The 20,508-nt window shown below is 44.6% G+C and overlaps 1 protein-coding gene and 1 pseudogene across 2 annotated transcripts in view; both read right to left on the bottom strand.

The window, feature by feature from the left end:
• FA2H (fatty acid 2-hydroxylase) overlaps positions 1-20,508 on the bottom strand; it is a 718,995-nt gene that overhangs the window by 564,461 nt on the left and 134,026 nt on the right. The gene's annotated exons all lie outside the window — the stretch shown is intronic.
• Positions 1,548-2,900, bottom strand: LOC144799262 (glycerol-3-phosphate acyltransferase 3 pseudogene; annotated as a pseudogene).

Raw genomic sequence — 20,508 nt, 5'->3', positions numbered from 1 at the left:
GAGCGAGCAGCTCATGCACTGCAACGCTAGGCTTAACCTTAAAAAGTATTCTACTTCAGTGCCTTAGGTACCTCATATAGCCCCCTAAAAATAAATTGGTATTAGAAGGCAGAGGCCAATGGAAGGGTGTTCCAGTACCCCAAATCTAGCTCAGGCTAATCACACGACAAGCTGCATTTGAAGTAACTCTTGCAAAGAAATGTACCACGTTCTCGGTCACCCCATCATGAATACAAGGTTGACAGTACCTGGACACCGCTTCAGAGTTATAAACATGCAATATCAAATCCTTTTCAGAAGAGAATCTTAAAATGTATTAATGCAATCAAACTTTGTTCACATAAAACTGGGAGCAAGGGAAGCATTAAACAGCTGTACAATCACCGAAAGAGCACCAAACACATGTAATACACAAATAAAATCATCATTTGTTTCAGTGTACAATTTCCGTGACTGTTCTGAGAAAGCAGTTTACGCATGTGTGCGATTACTTCTCGGACAGAGGGACATAATCCACTCCTCACTTGGACTGTGAGGCCACGATCAGGGAGACCAGAAGTACACATTCCAGGATGTTTTGGTCTGAAAGTAAAAGATTGGAATTGGACAAGAAGTGGCGGCAGACTTGAGGTACTGTAACTTTCATGTGCTCTGTGGCAAAAGGAGTTTTACAAGTGCGAGTACTACAGAAAATGGTAACTATTCAACAGACTGTAGGTAAAGCCAGATTTATGTCAATGCTACAGAGGGTGTATATAGGGTGGGCACTGTAGACTGCAGGAATACTATCCTTTTGGCAAGATAGTTTCCCAGTCGGCCAATCTTGCAATGATGAACTTTGTGTTAGGTCCTTAGCAGATACACAGGACCTTTGTTTACCATCACCATTTCGCAAACCAAGATTTCACTATTCTGCACCTTGAAGATACTGTATTCAAAGTTTACCCAATGCTTTCACGCATTCAGGTTTCAGTACTACTTTTAAACTATGGAGAAGTTTCCAAAAGGGTTACCTGCCCCACATTTGTCTGCCATAAAAACATGTTCAAAAACCGTCATGAGTAGAAGGCAGAGCAGCATAAGATGGTTGGCACATCATCAACGGTCATCTGAGTTGGAACAAACACTTTGCTCAAATTTTGCACAGGCTATCTTCCTTTACTCATCCTATTGAACCAGTGATACTCTGCTGCAACAGTCAAGTTCCCAGGGATATAGGTTCTGCACTTTTGGTGATGCAAGCAATAATACCAATTATGTAGCATCCAAATAGTTGCATCAACAATTTGTAAGGTTAACTTTAAGAAAGCAGAAGTGAAAGAAAAAGCATGAAAAAAGATAGAAGCGGAATGCAGGAGGCTGATAAGGAAACAAGGAGGGTTGACAACATTTCAGAATGACTGGTAGAATGCAGCATTGACCACTACACCAATGAACAGATAGTAGCTTTTGTCAAGTCACAAACTCTTTGGTATCATAACCATGCTCTAGCAAAATGAAAAATGCAGCAGATGGAACTTGTCATGAATGAGATCATCCTTCTTCCTTTACGATGGCGATTCTGACTCGCCGGACATTTTATCCATAGATTCATTCCCTCCAATTATCTTACTGTATTTCTTTTGTTGTTCCTCCCTGAACGAATCCTTCACCTTGTATCTTTTTAAACCTCCATCCCAGGGAAGCTCAACCAGTCCAGCCTGTTTAGCAATAACAGATTTCACTCTGTTGGCAAACTGAACGGCATTTTCCTCTTCCTGTCTGAACATCGGCGGCAAGTACCACACCGTACACACAATGGCCCAGCTGGTCATCATCCGCAACAGGTATGTACCCATGCTGAATTTACTGCTGTTCCAGAAGGCGTCCCCAAACTGCGGGTCATATTTGATAGCCACTGGATATATGGTGCCTCCAATTTCAAAGCTCCCCTTCTTGAACATCATCACAGACGTGTTGTTAATGCAGGTTCCCTCTGGGAAAATTAAAATTGGAAGTTTGTTCTTATCTGCAACATGTTCATGGAGCCTTTTCGCCAGGATGTGCCGGTGTTTCATTTCTGAGCGTTCAAACCACACATGAGGACATGCTTTCACCATGGTTCGCTGGATGAATCCTGCCAGTCCACCGTGCGCCTGACCAACCATTGCGTAACATCCATCATTGGCTAAGATGATGAGGTCGAAGGGAGAGGTGTGGTTGGCAACGCAAATAGCCCCTTTCTTCGGCTTGTTCTCTCTGTTATGATACTGGATAGCACTAGAAAGGGCTCTGGCACATATCCGAGCACAAATCAAGTGGACCATCTCACCCAGCCAACTTTTGAAGCTGCTGTTTGGCAGTTGCCCAACCAGTGTGGCTCCTACAATTAGGAAGCTCATCCCGATGGTCACCAGGCTAATGCGCAAAGGGAGAAGGATACCATAACGTATAATAACCCCCAGCACCCAAATCATAGTAACATGGAGGCTTAGGAACTGGTAGAAGTTGTTGGTCCTCGTGAGAAGATTCCAGGAGGCTAGTTCCTCAGAGGAGAACCTCTGGGTGACCTCATCTTCAACGATGGCTTCAAATCCCTTTTTTGAGAAATAGAAAATGTCTGACAGGTCAAAATTTCGGCTCCGCAGGTGATCACTTCTACTTTTCCGTAGACCTACAATCTCATTTTCCATTGGGGACAAATCTCGCTGGATAATACCATTGACTTGAAGATTTTGCTTATCTGTCACCCCTTGCTGAATCTGCACAGTGGCCCACTGCAGGGTTTTCACTAAAATCTTCATGTACAGTTCAGAGATCCCCAGCGACAAGCCAAACAAGGAGGGCACCATTATAAGAACTAACATCACTGCCACACACATCGGTAGCACATGCAGGATTACAGCCACGAAGATCTCCATTGCTCACACTCGCAGGACGACCCCGCACCACGAGGATCTGACTGCCCAACCGACTCCTCTGTGGCCTTGCATCCAACACGCAGCAAGTTTTCCCTGATCTTTGACACTAGGGGAGAAAACAAAGTTGCAGAAGGAGAGCTGAGTTCCTCCTTCACTGACACACCCCTACTACGCCTCCCAGGTAATGACTCATGGCTGGCAACTTCAATAAGTGGGTGGGGAGAAATCCAGCCGTTATTTGTTTGAATGCACTGTGATACGCCAGGCTGTCACGTGATGTGACATAAAATGGTGAACAATACCTCACAGCACAATAAGACTGTTGGTGTGTTTATTAGGACATGCCACCCACTGACGTTAAAGGTAAGCTCACAAGAAGTGTCCACCATAAGCGGAATGTTCAAGAAAGGAGATCTAGCTAAATCATCTCATCACACACAACCAAATGAGGCCACACATCACGCAACGATTGTACTGTGAAAGTCATGTGTTTTATGCAAACATTAAGATGTATATTGTACACTAAAGCATTGAGTCGGAACCCGTTTAGGCTGGTTCAGTATTAAGGCTGCTTGTAAGTGTCTCATGCTGCAGCAAATCATGCACACCTCATATACACCCCAGGCATACAGCGAGCCGATGAAGGGTTTGGACGGCAATCGCTTTATTGTACAGAATAATTTTAGCTTTGTTTATTATGGCAGTGAGTAGAAAACAAAGACAGACTTTCAAGCGGAAGCTGTGGAGTAAAAAAGAGGTAGATTGAGGAGTAACGAACACAAGCACAGAAAATGCACTCAAACACAGCCATGCACACATTCACCGAGACCATTTTTGCTATTACTCTGTGCAAACTAGTTCTTTCTGTTTCTCTTGTGTATGTGCCCTGTTTTCCATTCCCCTACCTGCTGAGTCACAACTTGTCTTTGCATCTCATCACTTTTATTTATTTGATGAAACATGTTAGGTAAATGGCTGTGGGCGCCAATATATATATTTATTTAAGCTTAGCTCAAAAATATTCAGTTTCTTTCGTTGCCTGGCCTGCCCCCTTTTTATTTTGTATGATTTCTTTTTTTTTATTTCAGTAATTTTTTTATTGAAAAAAAGAGATTTATATATACAGGGCACAGCGTACAGGGGGTACAATTAGCAAAAGCCCCCGGGGGGAGGCCTGGCATAGCGAAGTACAACAAGAACTCGTGGGCCGGTTTTTTTTGTAAACATGGCAGCCGCTGTCTGTATCCCCCTCGGTGGTGAGAAAGGAAAGATAGAAAGGAGGAAGAAGAAGGTCTTGTGCAGGGTCTGTCACACACTTTCCATGGGTTCGGGTACATTGGTCAGGTCTCGGTCTGTTCTGCCTGCGGCGCGGAAGGGTGTATTTGGCCTCGTGTTTGCCCTCCTAGGGTGGTTTGTGTGAGGACAGGTAGTTGTCTAGAGTGTGCCACATTTCGCTCTTCGTGTGTGTTCTGGGTGTGTGGTTGGACGTTATAGTGTCGGCTCCTCGTAGGAAGGTGACCCAATTAAACCAGGCCTTGAACGTAGCTTTCCCTGTGTCCTTCCAGTTGGTCAGGACCGTCTTGACCGCCCCAGTAAGTGGGAGGTCTATGAGGTCCCTGTCTTCTCTAGCTTGGATTGTTGGTGCCATGAAGGCCGTGGCCAGGCTGTGGAAGTCTAGTTGTAGGGGGATGTCTAGTGTGTTGTTTATGAAGTCGCTTATTCTGCTCCAGAATACTCTAACTCGTGGGCAGTGGAATATTAGGTGGGCTATGTAGGAAGGTGGATACCTGACTATGGTTACCCCAGATTTTTTGCCTTGTGTTTAGCTGGTTTTCGACTTAGTTGGCCTGGGATCCTGCTAATCAGGGTCCCAGGCTATCTGCTCTCTCTTTAAAATGGACTCCATGTACCCTAGGTGCATAACTAATTGGATTGGGTCACCTTATCAGCCCCTGTACAGTGTACTATAGGTACCCAGGGCATAGGTGCATCCAATGCCTACCAGGGGCTGCAGCATAACTTTTGCCACCCCTGGCTGGCCATCCAAACTGACACAACTGGCTGATCACTCAGCTGGGGCAAGGTTGTGTAATCACCCCTTGCTTAGATATAGTATACCTATATCTAAACCTATATCTGGACACATATATACCTATAAGTCACTCCTATGGCAGGCCTTAACAATCCTGGAGGCAGAGTGCTTGGTTTTATGTGAGATGGTGCTCTAGCATGAGCTGAGCCTGTCTGCAGCTTTCGGAACCATTTCCTTATAGCTGTTCTAGGATACTGCCATACCATATACTCTTAAGTGCATTATAATCCTCGCGGTTATTGCTAACTTTGGTTTGGTTTTATCAAAACATGTCGTGTAAGGTGTCATACGCTTTGGAATACTACCCCCTTGCCAGTTCTGGCGACGGGGGTAGCATTCCACCCTTCTAGAGGGAGAAGACATGTGGGTAACAGTAAACTCGGTTAAAACTAACCAGAGCCTCAGCATCACAAAATGGATGCTGCTGCCCCGGCACAAGTCTGGCCTCCTGCTGCTGAAACCTGGCAGGGGAGGCTTGGACAAAGGATTTCCTGTCACAGGGAGGTGCTACAACACCCCAGACAGGAGATAGTGGATTGGAGCAGGGATGGTTGAATGAAACTAGACACTGCCTGGGGCACACAAGGTGTACCATGCAAAATCCAGTCAAACCGGTTCTGGGGCACTCCAGCCCCAGCTCTGGTGCAAAACTGGACAAAGGGAAAGGGGTCAAGAGGGCTATGGGGTCAAGGCCTTTTAGGATTCTTTTCTCCAGTGCTAGCCTTGCTGGTGTGTATTCCTGTTCTGGGGTTAGCCAGTACAGTCCTTGTTTGGCTGTACAGGCCGTGTGGAAGATTTTGAAGGTTTAGTCCCCCCATGTTTTTGTTGAGTCTGAGTTTTTGTAAGCTGATTCTGGGCTTCTTGTCTCTCCATAGGAAACTATTTATTATCTTGTCGAGCTTTTTGTGGAAGTCCTCTGTGTTGCATAGTGGAAGCATGTCAAGCGTGTAGGTCACCATAGGCGTCAGCATCATCTTGACAGCCTCCACTCTGCCCCACCAAGTGGTGAATTTGGGCGACCACGTTTCTACCTTGGCTTTCACTTTGTTTAGTAGTGATTTTTCGTTTAGATCAAGCGTGGTCTTGAGATCTCTTTCGAAGAGTAGGCCCAGGTATTTCAGTGTTTTTTTCTGCCATGTGAGCCCCGAGTCACCTAGCACCCCTTGCGTTGTATGTATATTCAGGGGTTTGCACTCCGATTTATCTCTGTTTAGTTTGTAGCCTGAGGCGCCTGTATATTGGTCTATGGTCGACATAAGAGCTGTTATTGATCTAGCCGGGTTTTTCGTGGTGAGGAGGATGTCATCTGCATATGCCGCTAGTTTCACTGTCTCGTCGCCTACCGGTATGCCTGTAATGTGTTTGTTGGTCCTTATCATGGTTAGGAGTGGCTCTAGGGCTAGTAGGAAGAGGGCTGGGGAGAGCGGGCATCCCTGTCTTGTGCCCCTTTCTAGGGTGAGTGGTTCTGATGTTCCTCCATTTACCACAATCCGGGCTTTGGGTTCCCTATATAGTGCCATCACCATCCTCCTATAGTTGGATCCTAGTCCAAACTTCTGCATGCACCTCTCTAGAAACGGCCAGGACACTCTGTCGAATGCCTTTTCCGCTTCTAAGGCAATCATGACAGCGGCGTTATTGCCCTTAGAGGCGTGGTTAATCAGGTGGCACAGGAGTCTGGTGTTATCATGTGACATCCTGTTTTTGAGGTAGCCTACTTGTGAGCAGTGTATGAGCTTTGGCAGGAAAGTATTAAGTCTGGTCGCTAAGATCTTCGCGTAGATCTTGCAGTCCACGTTTATTAGGGAGATTGGCCTGTAGTTATTGGGGTGTTGTGGGTCTTTTCCTTCTTTTGGAATTACTATGATGTTGGCTTCTGCCATGGTTGGTGTCATGCTTCCTTTCTGGATGCAGCTTGTGAAGACCTCAACCATTGTGGGTTTGACTATGTGTAGGAATTGTTTGTAAAATCTTGCTGTGTAACCGTCCGGGCCTGGTGCTTTGTTCTCCTTGAGGTTTGTTACTGCCTTTTCTATCTCGTCTCCTGTGATTTCTAATTCTAATGTCTCTCTTTGTGTGTCTGTGAGTGTAGGCATTGATAGTTTGTCTAAGAGGGCTGCTCCACCGTCCTTGTTTAGGGTCTTGACTTCCTTGTATAGCTGTTCATAGAAATCTTTGAAAACCCTGAGGATTTATTTATTCGCGGTTTGTGATTTGTTGTGGGAGTCTGTCACAGCTGCTACTCCGTGTTGCCTTTGTTTACTTTTTAGATAGGAGGTGAGTGCCTTCTCTGCTTTGTTTGCCGTACAGAGGTTGATGGCTTTATATTTGTTCAGCCATGTTCCTGCTCTCTCGCTAAGGATCTTGTTTAGCTCATATTTCTTTTTCGTTAGTGTTGTGGGCGTATTTCTGTCCCTTAGGTTGGCTATGTGTCCTAACTAAGTCTTTTATCTCTTTTTCTAGTTCTGAGACTTTCTTGTTTCTCTCTCTGTTGTTCCGCCCAGTGATGGAGAGTATTTTCCCCCTGATGGTGGCTTTCAGGGCATTCCAAAGGGTGCCCCTGTCCGTTTCTGGTTTGTTGTTTAGGTCTAGGTACTCCTTCATGGAGTCTTCTATTTCAGCTGTGGTTTCTTTGTTCCTGAGGAGGTCGTCGTTAAATCTCCATCTGCGCGCAATCTTCTCGTTGCGTGAGGCTGATGTGTGAGTGGTCTGAGATTGATCTTGATGCGATTTCTGTCTGATCTATAAGGTGGGTGTGCGTTTCCGAGATTAGAATGTAGTCAATCCTGCTGTATGAGTTGTGGGGGTGTGAGTAGAAGGTGTAGTCCCTTCCGTCTGGGTTTTGGAGTGTCCATGTATCTTTTAGCTTGAGCCTGGTGCACATGTTCTTGAGAAAATTCCCCCCCTGTGTGTCATGGCTAGGTCTTTGTGGGTGTCTGTCTGTTGCCTGGTCTAGTACTTGGTTTAGGTCGCCCGCCACTATTAGAAGGTCGTCCTGTGGGAGTGCGCTCAGTTTCTCCTCTACTTTTGCCCAGAAGTCTTTGTCCTCTGTGTTTGGCCCATAGATGTTGGCGATATGTAGTGTTTCCTCCCCTGTGGTCAGGCTTGCTATAAGGACTCTCCCTTCCTCATCTGCATATGAATCGTTTAGAACTAATTTGGCCTTCTTGTTTATTAGTGTTATGACCCCTTTTTTTTGTTGCATGCCGGGGAGCCTATTGCCTGCTCTATCCAGTTAGCTCTGATGCGTCCTATATCTTCTGCGGAGAGTTTGGTCTCTTGGAGGACACACACATCTGATTTTAGCTTGGCTAGGTACTCTAGGACTTTCCTTTGCTTTACTGGATGGTTGAGGCCTTTACCGTTGAAAGAGACTACTTTTAGGTTGGCTGTGAGGTTGTTCTGTTGTTTATGTGTCATTCTGAGTGTTGTAGGTCTTCCCTGTTGCGTAGTGTATGCTATTGAAATACGTTCTTGTTGGTGTGTTGCTTAGCTTCTTTGTTTGCCATAGTTCGCCATCCACCTTTTGGCGGCCTAGACTGACCCTGTTGGTTGGCAGCAGTGTGTGTGACCCTTCTAGTTTTGAGCGGTAGTTGCATAGAGAAGACAGAAAGCAAAGAAAGGGAAGAATAGAAAAAGTAGTAGGCATAGAGACCCCAGATATCTGTACCTGATGACCTCCCTCCCTCCCGTGTCCCCCCTCCCTTCCCCCCTCCTCCCCCCGTCTTTTGCTGAGTGGGTGTGCGACAGCAAAGTTCCTTGCTCCAGAGTCCCCCTGAGGTTAAAAGTGAGAAGTCCTTTCCCAGTTAATAAACCTCGCCTGCCCGGTTCGGGCCGGTTAGTTAGCATAAAGGATATGTCTGGTCAGTACTGCATCCCAGTTCAAAAGGCTGCTTCCCGTTCTTAGCTCCCCGCCGCTTGGGTTTTTGAGGTAGGTTCTGTTTTCTATGAGGTAGACAGGTTGTGAGGTAGTTTGCTGTCGAGGTAATTTCTTTCCTTAGAGTCTCTAGTTCTGCAGAAAACCGGTTGTGGTCCTAGTCTGACTTCTCTTTGTTGCTCCTATGTTCTTGGCTTCCATGTCCTCTGCTGGTGGACCTTGGATGTACCTCTTTAGTTCGTTTGGATCGTCGAAGATCAGTGTTTTCCATTTATCTGAGATCTTGAATAGCGCCAGGCCGGCAAAACTGAAGGTGATATTCCGTTTGCGTAGTGCGTCTCTTAGCGATAGGAAGCCTTTTCTAGTCTCGACCGTCTGTCTCGAGAAGTCCTGTGTGAGGATTATTTTATTGCTTTCTCATTTCAGGTTCGGGTTCTTCCGGGCAAAGGCGAAAATTGCTTCCATGTGGTTTGCTCTCAGAGGGCTGCAGATTGTTGGTCGGGGACCTTTGCCTTGTGGTAGTTTCGTAGCTGGAACTCTATATGCTTTGTCTACTTCAAATTGTCTGTCAAAATTGAGGCCAGTTAGTTGTGGTAGAATCTCCTCGAGCATGGTTGTGCACACGCCTGCTTTGTCTTCTGTGCCTTCAGGTATTCCTAGAATTCAGATGTTTCCTTTTCGGGCGCGATCATCTTGTTCCGCTAGCTGTCTTTGGAGCGTTCTTGAGATCATGGAGTTTTCTGTTATGGTTTTGTTGTTTGTTATGGTTATGTCTTCCATGTCACTGATGCGCTTCTCTGCCGCCTCAATTCTGGTTTTGGTGCTGTGTAGATCGGCTTCCTATTGCCGTCAGTTCCAGCTGTATATTGTCAATCGTGACCTTTGTTTGCTTGGCCACTGCGTTGCCCTCATTGACCCTCTTTAGGATCGCTCTTTTGTTTGAGTGGTGATTCGGGCAGCTCTTTCCTATGCTTTTTAGTGTCGTTGACGGGATTCCCCTCCTGCCCCGCCATCTCTCGGATGCCTCTTCTGGATTGGAGGTGGCTGAGTCTGCCTTCTTTCTGGTGTAACGGTAGTCCTTTCATCGGTTCGCTTCTTGGTGCCTGGGAAGGGTTGTTATTCCTGTACCTGCTTGGTTCCCTTATGTTCCTCGTCCTCGTTTTGGCTTTAGCTCCTGCCAGCGCTAGAGATGTGTGCGCTGTGGACCCTTTGTTGTTCTCTCCTCCTGCAGTCCTCGCCCCTGTTCAGCTTGAGCCCTCTTGTGCTCTTTATGCGCTCATATTGGTGCTAGGCGGCTCTTTGGCTTGGGTTTGTGCGGCAGGACCGGTTTCGCCACTAGGTTAGTGGCGGCCTGTGCTCTTTCTGTCCCTTTTCCGCGCTAGACTTGTGGTCCCTCGTATGTGGCTGGCGGCTTGCAGCTTGTTGCCCTCTCCCCTTTCTCCTCACCCTTTCGGCGGCCAGGGGCGCCCTCCAGCTTTTTGGCGTACTTCCTTGTGCGGTTGTGTGTTTACGCCTCTGACTACTTTTGTCTGTTTTACGCCTTCTTCTTTGTTTGACTTGGTCGCGGGCAGTATCTGTTTCTTTGCCTTTTAGTATCGTTCTTGCTAGTGAGCTTGTCGCTCTCTCTCCCTGCTCCCTGTTTATTCCTTCGGCCACTTCCGGTAATGGCGGCGTCCTGAGATGGGGCTTGTTTGCTTTCGGTTTCTGCCCCCGTATTCCTCGGGTGTTCCCTGTGTTTGGGGTATTGTATGCAGGCCTGGTAGGTATCAGTGGTAGCGGCGAGGGTCTTGAGCGCACTTGGGTGTCGGTAAACGTTGCTTCCGGCACCACTTGCCCTTTTCCCCTCGCTTGCTCTCCCGATCGTCCCGTTGGATCTGCAATAATGGCCGCGCCCTGCTTTGGTATCAGTTTCGCTTCCCTTTGCGCCTCCGTCTCTCTTCGGCGATTCTGTGGTGCACGGAGTTGGTTGTGCGAGTGCGAGCGCGGTGAGTCTGGTGTGGTGATCTGTGCTTGGCGGGTGAAGGGGGGGGTCTTGTGTGCTGCGGGATGTTGCTGACGCTGCTGCCGGCGCTCACCTCCTTCTTCTATCCCCGCCTGAAACTCCTGGCCGCCATCTTGCCTCGCCCCTTCCTCTCGCACCGCTGTGAGCAAAAACAGCCGATATTCTGTCCCTGGGTCACCGCCTGTCTTCTTCCTAAGGTCCTTCTGTTCTTTAGTTGTTCCGATGCTGGGTGTTTGTTTTAGTTCCTGGGTCGGACTTGTTTGGCTGGTATAAAATCGCCGCTAATGGACTCAGGGCTCTGGAGCTGACGGACTCAGACAACCGACTTTTAGACATCACCTTTTCACATATCAAAACTGAATATTCACCCAAAAAACACCCACCCGTCCCACTGCCGAAACATTAGTAGTGTGATATCTGTCTTCCAATACCCATTCCAGCTTGAACAGGAAGCATACATATAAAGTGTCCTAGATACTGCTCCTACCCACTCCGCTGTAGTACCATAGTCAGTAGTCACATTGCACAAGTCCCTCTCTCTGCCTGCCGTTCTCTCCTGTCTACTCCTCCCACTTCAAGGGGGTCTCGCATCTTATAGTTCCAGGAGCTCAGTGAGCATCACCGCCTGTAGTAATGTGTATATATCTTTTAGAGTCCTTATGATGTCATGTGTAGAAGTTTGCTATTGCTTAGTGTTTTGGAATATATGTTTACTGTTGGTCCTAGCTGCTGAGCCTGGTGGAGCTTTCCCTCTTTGCTCCACGTCCGTGTAGTTCTCAATAAACCACCAATTACTTATGGCTCTTTCCCCCTCATTCACGACAAATATTTTGGCGAAGATTCTTGAACTACACGGTCACAATCTGCTGTACCCTGCGTGCCACATCTGCTTATCACTGCACTGGAAAGAGAGAAAAGACAGATGATTCCATTGACCTAAATCTAACGAAGAAGCAATTCCTCTGATCACAGCAGTCTGAAGCAGTTCGGTGAGATTCCCATCGACCCTGCAAGTACTGAATTTCCTTTACTGAACACACCAAATCGGTAGGGCATTTCCACTTTGTTTTCACATCTTTGTATTTAATAACTCTGCCCCGCATTGCGCATTAGGCTCAGCGTTTTTTTTTTGCCTATGTACATTAGGACAGAATTAACTTCTATTGCGCATATGCTTTTGGGCCTTTCCTGTCGGAAATTCTATTCAGCATTTTTTAAAACTGCGAGTAACTTGTCAACAGCTACTCGCGCTTCACCTTTGCCCTCCTGGCAACCACAGAACCTGAGCACTGGAACCTTCACCTCCATTCTTTGTCAAGCTACCGTCTTCCCCTTTAGCGGCTTCCTTATGCTGCTCTGTTGCGTCACGTGCGTTTCAGTGACATCATCGCGCTACGCTGGAGCAGCCATTTTGAAACTTCTCCTTGACTACATTTTGGCTTGAGTTTCACACTGTGATACGTGCAACCAATTGTTGTATTGAAGCTGCCAACTGTTTCAGCATAACTGCATTGTTGTGTTTGTTTGCGCATCACGCGTTGATACGCACACCCATTTGTTGTATCGGATCTGCCAACTGTTCTAGCAATCCTGCAGTGTTATCTTCGTTTGCGCATCACGCGGTGAAAAGTAAACCGACTTTGTTACATCAAAGCAGTCTACTCCACATGTATACACTTAGCAACATTTTCAGTCGCATATCCCACAGTGATACACACACCTTTTCATTTGTATTGGACTACAACATTTTTTTTTATAACAACATTCTTTTGTGTCTTGTGTATTACGCGGTGATACACACACCCAATATATAATCTAAATCAACCTGTAGCAATGTTTTCTCTTACGTACCACGCGGTGATACGCACGCCCACTTATTTACTTTGAAACAACAAACCGTGCAAGAACATCCATATTATCGTTTTCACTCGCACACAAAGTGGTGATACGTACACCCTGTCCTACCCATTGTTGGTGTATTACGCTGTGCTACACACACATGTTTTATTTCTCCTGGTTTTAAGAACTTCTAGAATTATATATTTTTTCTTTCTTCATCATTATGAGTTCTTCATCAAATATGCCTGATGTTGACAAATTCACCATTTTATGTTTCTAGTTCAGTGTCGTCACTGTGACACACACATACTCCTTCATTCCATATTCTTGCTCTGTGTATCACTTGTTAGTGTATTCAACATGTGCACCATGCAAGCTGTCAACCCACCTCCTTCGTTTCTGGACACTCCAGGCGAACCTCCTGTCCGATGGGAAATATGGTTCGACGCATTCGAAACATATTTAGGGGCTATATGGGCAACAAGATATAACACTGACAGAAATAAATGTCTTCTTCTTCACTCATTGGGATTCGAAGGTAGATCTAAAGCATTTACCCGATTTAACACCAGAAGAAAGTGATGGTATTGATGAATTTTGCGAGACTGTTTTGAAACTAAAACAAATATTTGCTAAGCAGTCTTGTCCTATGGTTTTAAGACATAAATTCTTCAAAAGAAAACAAATGGATGATGAAGACGTCGATTCTTACATTTCTGCTTTGAGGAGAGTAGCTGCAGTCTGCAAATTTGAGAACTTTACAGACCAGCTCATAAGGGACCAATTTGATTGTCAATGCAGAGACAAAAGCATTAGACAAAAACTTTTGAATCTAAGCGAACCCACTCTTGACGTGATAATAAAAATTGCTAAAAGCATTGAGATCTCTAGGACATATTTAAAAGAACTTGAGGACAAAAGTACCGATAAGACTAATGATGGAGTTAAGGTTGTTAAGAGTGCCAAACCAAATACCAAGGTCAAGAGTGCTGCTACCAAAGGTTTTTCCAAGTCTGTAAAGCATGAAGGGATTAATCCCAATATTTATCTTAGATGTGGTAATACCCCTCATACTAAGAATGGGAGATGTCCCACCATCTCAGTCACGTGCAATTACTGCAAAAGGGTAGGGCACTTCACCAAGGTTTACCTGAAAAGAAAATTTTTTTTAAAAACTGTTGTGTGCATTGTTGATTCTGACTGCGAAAGTGATTCTGAAATCATTTCTGTAATTCGTGAAGATAGTGATAATTCTTTGCATGATGGGAATGAGCATATTAGTTCTTCGTCTGAAGCCATTGAAGGTGATCCCGCAACATGTATAGATCCTATTGTTAATATTGTTGTGGGAGATAAAGTACTCAACTTGTAGACTCAGGTACCCGCATCACGATGATAACCAATAAGTTATCTCCTCCAGATCGTTCTCCAGTGTCCTACGAAGGGCGGAAGATTGATCTTCTAGGACTTTTCGAAGATAAAATGATTTTTAAAGGGAGGTGCATTAAAGGTAAAATATATGTCGCAATTAAAGGTTTAAGCATCCTCTGTTGGTTTCACCAAGGCTTGTTTGGTATGGTATTGAAACCTGGCACCCTTGAACAAGTGTTAATGGTGAAATGTCATGGCGACACTAAACAAAGGTGGAAAGCAAAATTCCCTTCTGTCTTTAGAGAACATCTGGGTAAAATAAGTGTCTTCAAATATAAAATTGTGGTCAAGCACGATGCTATGCGACAATAAGGGGACCCCTTCTGAGGAAGCACTTACAAGGTCAGGGAGAAGAGGGGAAAAACATCAATACAGAAAAAGAACCTCCCTCAAGACCTAAATTTCTTTTTTCAGATTCAGCACAAATTCAGAAATGGGCTAAACAAAAAATCTTTTAAACAAAATGCAAAAACATCAACATATTCATCTGTCTTGACATTAATTTTTTATTATTTCATTTCTTTTATCAAAATTATTTTTGTCATTTCTTTTATCCACTTTACACATGAAATTATTATAACCAACATATACACATATTCTTACAAAATGATGACATTGTCATATATGAAAAGTGAATGTCAAGACGGATGAATATGTTGATGTTTTTGCATTTTGTTTAAAACGTTTTTTGTGTAGTCCATTTCTGAATTCGTGCTGAATCTGAAAAAATAAATTTAGGTCTCAAGCACAACACTACACCTGTAAAACACAAACTTAGGGGAGTGCCCTTCAGCATTAGGTGAGATTTGGAGAAGGAGCTAAAGGAATTGTGTGCCAAAGGTGTCCTTGTGGCTTTCTCCCTGGGTGGTGGCCCGCAAAAAGAATGGTCAACTCAGGGTCTGTGTTGACTTGAGATCCCTCATTAAGGAAAAATGGGTTGATTTGCATCCCCTACCTAACATTTGTAATTTGTTTGCTGCCACCTAGGGAGCTAAGTATTTCTCCAAGCTTGATCTGGCAAGTGCATATCATCAGGTGGAGCTCCACTCTGAATCAAGATACCTCACAGCTTTCGATATCCCCCTTAGGCACCTTTCATTATCGCAGAATGCCTTTTAGCTCCTGCTGCCTCTATTTTCCAAAAAGTTATGAGCAATATTCTTCGAGACTTAGACTCCGTCTTGGTTTTTCAAGATGATGTTCTAGTGTTTGGAAAGGACAGCAAAGCTCATGATGTTGTTCTTCATAAGGTTTTATCCTTATTCAAGGAGAATAGTGCAGCTCTGAAATCTGAAAAATGTGAGTTTGCTTGTGATAAGGTGAAATACCTTGGACATATTGTCTCCCACAAAGGTGTGAGTTCCAAGCCTGGTTTATTAGAAGCCATCACCAATGCACCTGCTCCATCTGATAAGTGTGGTGTTAAGTATTGATTAGGACTTTGTGAATACTATTCCAAGTTCATTCCTGATTTCGCCACTTTTGTTCGCTCCATAAGTGCACTATTAAACAAGCATTTGCAATGCAATAGGTCTCACATTAATTAAGTTTGAGCTATTGGCATTGCTAAATATTGCAACACCAATTGCAATAAAAGTCTATCAATTGTAGGCCAAAAAAATGTGTATTTATTTTTGTAGCAATGGTGGCATGCTGGGCTTTAGATGAATATGTTTAAAAGTAAGGTGCACCATACTGCGATTGCTACAATAGTTAATTGTGGATGAGTTATCAATTGATGTGTGCACTGATGGCTGGTGGTGTGTGTGCCTGTAGAAATTTTGCACTGATGGCTGGTGGTGTGTGTGCCTGGTGGAAGTGTACACTGCCGGCTGGTAGTGTGTGTGCCTGGTGGAAGCTACTCGAAACCACAGAAACTAAAATTCTTAAAATTTCACCTTGGCCTGATCCCGTGCACTCAGAACCTTTCACCATGGAAGAGGGAGCCATCTCGAACATCTTGTAGTCTGTGCAATAATGGCCAGGACGATATTACCCATTTACTATGCTCCTGCAAGGAGCTGACACAGGAAAGGAGACAGCTGCTAAGAGTCCCCTTAAACCAAAGGAATATTCGCTCAAAGAGACAAGCAGTCTTGGCATGCTTTGACCCAGCAACACCTCAATTAAACTGCAGACTAGTGAGATTCCTAGATGCAGCTGAAAAAAAAAGTGCTATTGAACGCTTAAACTCCACCTAGGCCAAGGGGAAGCCGTGATACTGTGCGCACTCCTAATTATGATACGAGACTGCCACCATTAAGGAGGACCTGGGAAATCTCCATATACGCACTTGGATAGGGTTCTCAATAATGTCTCCTTTTGGATAGTAGTACCGCCCAGACAGAGTATTAAGCCGGGCAGAACGCATAAATTACATTGAGAACTTTGTGTATGAAGAACAAAGCAATTTTTACTTGATAGCAATTTAACGGTTTTAACCTTTTAAGGAGCTATGAATTTTTGGAAATGCGTAATTTTATCTTATCATGATTTTATTGTATTATCTGAAACTCGTATTGCAATGGTTTTAAGTAACTATGCAAATGTAATAAATTCAAATTCAAATTTAATGGTGGAAGCGTGCCCTGACGGCTGGTGGTGTGTGTTCCTGGTAAAAGCGTGCACTGATGGCTGGTGGTGTGTGCCTGGTGAAAGTGTGCACTGATGGCTGGTGGTGTGTGTGTGCCTGGTGAAAGCGTGCACTGATGTCTGGTGGTGTGTGCCTGGTAGAAGTGTGCACTGACGGCTGGTGGTGTTTGTGCCCGGTGAAAGCGTGCTCTGACGGCTGGTGGTATCTGTGTCTGGTGAAAGTGTGCACTGATGGTGTGGTTGTGTGTGGTTGTGTGTGTGGTTGTGGTTGTGTGTGCTGTGTGTGTGGTTGTGTGTCGTGTGGTTGTGTGTGGTTGTGTCTGTGTAGTTATGTGTGTGATTGTGTGTGTACTTGTAGTTGTGGGTGTGGTTGTGTGTGTGTGGTTGTGTGTGTGGTTGTGTGTGTGTGGTTGTGTGTGTGTAGTTGTGTGTGTGTATGTGTTTGTGTATGTGTTTGTGTGTGTGCTTGTGTGTGTGGTTGTGTGTGTGGTTGTGTGTGTGGTTGGGTGTATGTGTGGGTGTGGTTGTGTGTGTGGTTGTGTGGGGTTGTGTGTGTGGTTGTGTGTGTGTGGTTGTATGTGTGGTTGTGTGTGTGGTTGTGTGTGTGGTTGTGTGTGTGTGGTTGTGTGTGTGGTTGTGTGTGTGGTTATATGTGAGTGGTTGGGTATGTGGTTATATGTGTGTGGTTGTGTGTGTATGTATGGTTGTGTGTGTTTGTGTGTGTGGTTGTGAGTGTGTGGTTGTGTGTGTGTGTGGTTGTGTGTGTGTGGTTGTGTGTGAGGTTGTGTGTGGTTGTGTGTCGTTGTGTGGTTGTATGTGGTTGTGTCTGTGTGGTTGTGTGTGTGGTTGTGTGTGTACTTGTAGTTGTGTGTGTGGTTGCGTGTGTGGTTGTGTGTGTGTAGTTGTGTGTGTGTGTATATGCGTGTGTGTGTGTGTATATATATTACCTACTGGCGGTAGCCAGTAGGTAGTTATAGTTAGGACCTAGTTTCCATAGGAAATCCACAACATTCTATTGGGAATAACTTTGGTGCCGGTTGATGAATCTTTGTGAATTTCTCAAAGAAGATGGCCCGCTCCGCTCTGCTCCTTCCCTGAAAGTTTTGGGGGGATTTGTGAAGTGGAGGCTGAGAAAAAAGGAGGGTCCCAAAACATGTTTTCCCCATGTTATTTTCCATAGGACGATTAGACACGGCTACAGCCCAGACGGCTGAACGGAATTACAAGAAATTTGGCAATATGGTAGAGTCTGATTCGCAGATCACCCTTTTGTTTAAATGGTGTAAATCCCTCCAGTAGTTGTGGAGAAAACTGAATTTGAAAAAATGTATATATCTATAAGCGCGCACCGTGCGCGCACCAGTGCACGCACGGTGCGCGAATCGAGTGTGCGCGAGCGGAATTCTGATTTGCTGTTAGACGTCTGCGAACATTCGATTCGGTGGTAACCAGGAAGTGTGAGGCTGAAAAGAGGGCAAAATAAAAGTGAAGAACATGAAAAGGGGGCAGGTAAAGAGTCCCTGACCCCCTAGGCTTTCTCAGGGGGTCCCTGATGGACCCCGTAGGCCAAAATATATATATATATTTTTTTTTAACCACGGGGTGCGCGCACGGTGCATGCACCCTTGAGGCACAAGAGAGTGAAAGACAAAAGTGGCGAACGTGAAAAGGGGGCAGGGTAGAGTCTCCCTGATCCCCTGGGCCTTCTCAAGGGTTCCTTATGGACCATGAAGGGCAAAAAATTTTTTTTTTTAAATTGTGAGGTGCGCACGCACGGTGCTCGCACCCTTCAGCCGCCATTTTGTGTAGTTTCAGAAGTTGAGTAAAAAACGAAAGTGGAGAACGTGAAAAGGGGGCAGGGTAGAGTCTCCCTGACCCCCTAGGCCTTCTCAGGGGGTCGCGAGGTGTGCGCATGGTGGAAAAAAAACAACAACAAAAAAACAGTTAAATAACAAGTTTGAGTGTTTAGATGTTGGTTCAAGAAAAGAGCCGTTGTGTTCATTGAGTGTTTTTTGTACCTACAAGTAAGTACCGATGCAGAGTCTAAAGTTTAAAAGGAAGACTCTGTTCCCCTCATCTGTGAAATGTACACCATCTCTCATATAGATGCCTTGCATGTTGTAATGCAAGTTGTTGGGGTAAATAGAACCCATACCATAGTCTCTGAGGAAAGCAGAAATAGACTTATTCACATGTTTCCTTGCTTTCTCAATCTGCGGACAATATTGGTTGGACCAGTTCCATTTTTGCCTTTGGCATATATTAGAATATACAAAGGCAGTTTGCGGAAAAAGTGACATAAATTGCCCAAAGGTGTCCTTTAAAAGCATTTCCAGACCTACCCCAGACAAAGTGCACAGGTCATTTCCACCACAGTGCACAATTATGAGGTCAGGGTGTGGGAGATGCAAAAAGGATTCTTCAAAAGCATTTTTAAAGGTGAGTTATTAATTTGTAAGGGGATATATGTTGTGAACTTTAAGTTAATAATAGAAATGTGTTCTAATGTGGAAGTTACTCACTCTCCCTCTCTTTCACTCTCTCTCACTGTCTTCCTTTCTCTCCACCACTGTTCTTTTTCCTTCCCCTCTTTTTCTATAAATTCTTCTGTTTCACTTACTCCTTTTTCCTTTTTCTTAATATGCTTTTTTTCTCTCACTCTCCTTTCCTCACCTCATATCTCTTTCCTCACTGTCATTATCCCTTTCCTTTGCTCCTCTTTTCTAACCCCCTCTCTCCATCTGATTTACTTCCTTTTGTTTATTCCTTCCCTCTCATTGTCTCCCTCTTTCTCTCTCCCTCACCCTTGCTCTCTCTATACAACACTACTAGCAAGACCCCCCCCTTCACTGTAGTAATCATTTGACTGAATTTCAAGGATTTCTGTAATGTGTCTAAGATCACAGTGTGAGTCAGTATTCATTTCAGAAGATTCTGGCAGAATAATTTACTTTTCTCTTTCTGCCTGTAGCTTTTCACCCTCTTTCTGTACCATTTTCTCTCTGTATGTATTATCTCCCTCTCTGTGTGTTTCATCTCCCCTCTGCATGTAACATTTCTTTCTCTGTTTGCAGCATTTCTTTCTTGCTGTACCATGTTATCCCTTTGTGTGCATTATCTCTGTGTCTGTGTGCACCATTTGTCTCTCTGTGTGAACCATATTACCCTGTCTCTGTTTTATCTGCCCTCTGTCTGCAGCAACTCTCCTCTGCCTGCAGCCCTGCACCATGTATTGTTTTTGGTTGTAATGTTGGGAACAAAATAGTGTAGTAAATTTAGAATAGATTTGAAAATTAACTTAGGATTGTTAATTGAAATGTAGTGGTAATATACATTGAATGTTTTAGTCAGCTAAATGTTTTAGGATGGGAAATGTGTTTTGGTCCAGGATCACACTGAGTATCTGTCTACATGAAAGAATTACATTTTGATATTTTTCTACAATCTCCCCTGTCTGTCCTCACAGTCTACTTCTCTCTGCTTATACTGTCCTTTGTTTTCTGAAATTTCCACTCTTTCCTTATTTTTTCTTGTCTTTCTTGAGAGTGCTATTTTTTTTAACTTTTTCTTGTGTTCCCTCTGTGGTGGTTGTCTTTACTGTCCCCTAATGTTACCCTTTCTTTTTATACTCCCTCCTCTGCTTTCTTCATAATACTCTCTGTTATATTAGACCTCCTCTTAGCAATGACCCACTTAATATAGATAGAGTGCTGTATACACTCTTGGGCAGATTTACAAGTATATTGGGCCTCTTTCTTCTTGTATTGTGTCTCAT

Source organism: Lissotriton helveticus, chromosome 12 (genome assembly GCF_964261635.1).
Source record: "Lissotriton helveticus chromosome 12, aLisHel1.1, whole genome shotgun sequence".
NCBI classification, from domain to species: domain Eukaryota; kingdom Metazoa; phylum Chordata; class Amphibia; order Caudata; family Salamandridae; genus Lissotriton; species Lissotriton helveticus.
This window is presented reverse-complemented; position numbering and strand designations above follow the sequence as displayed.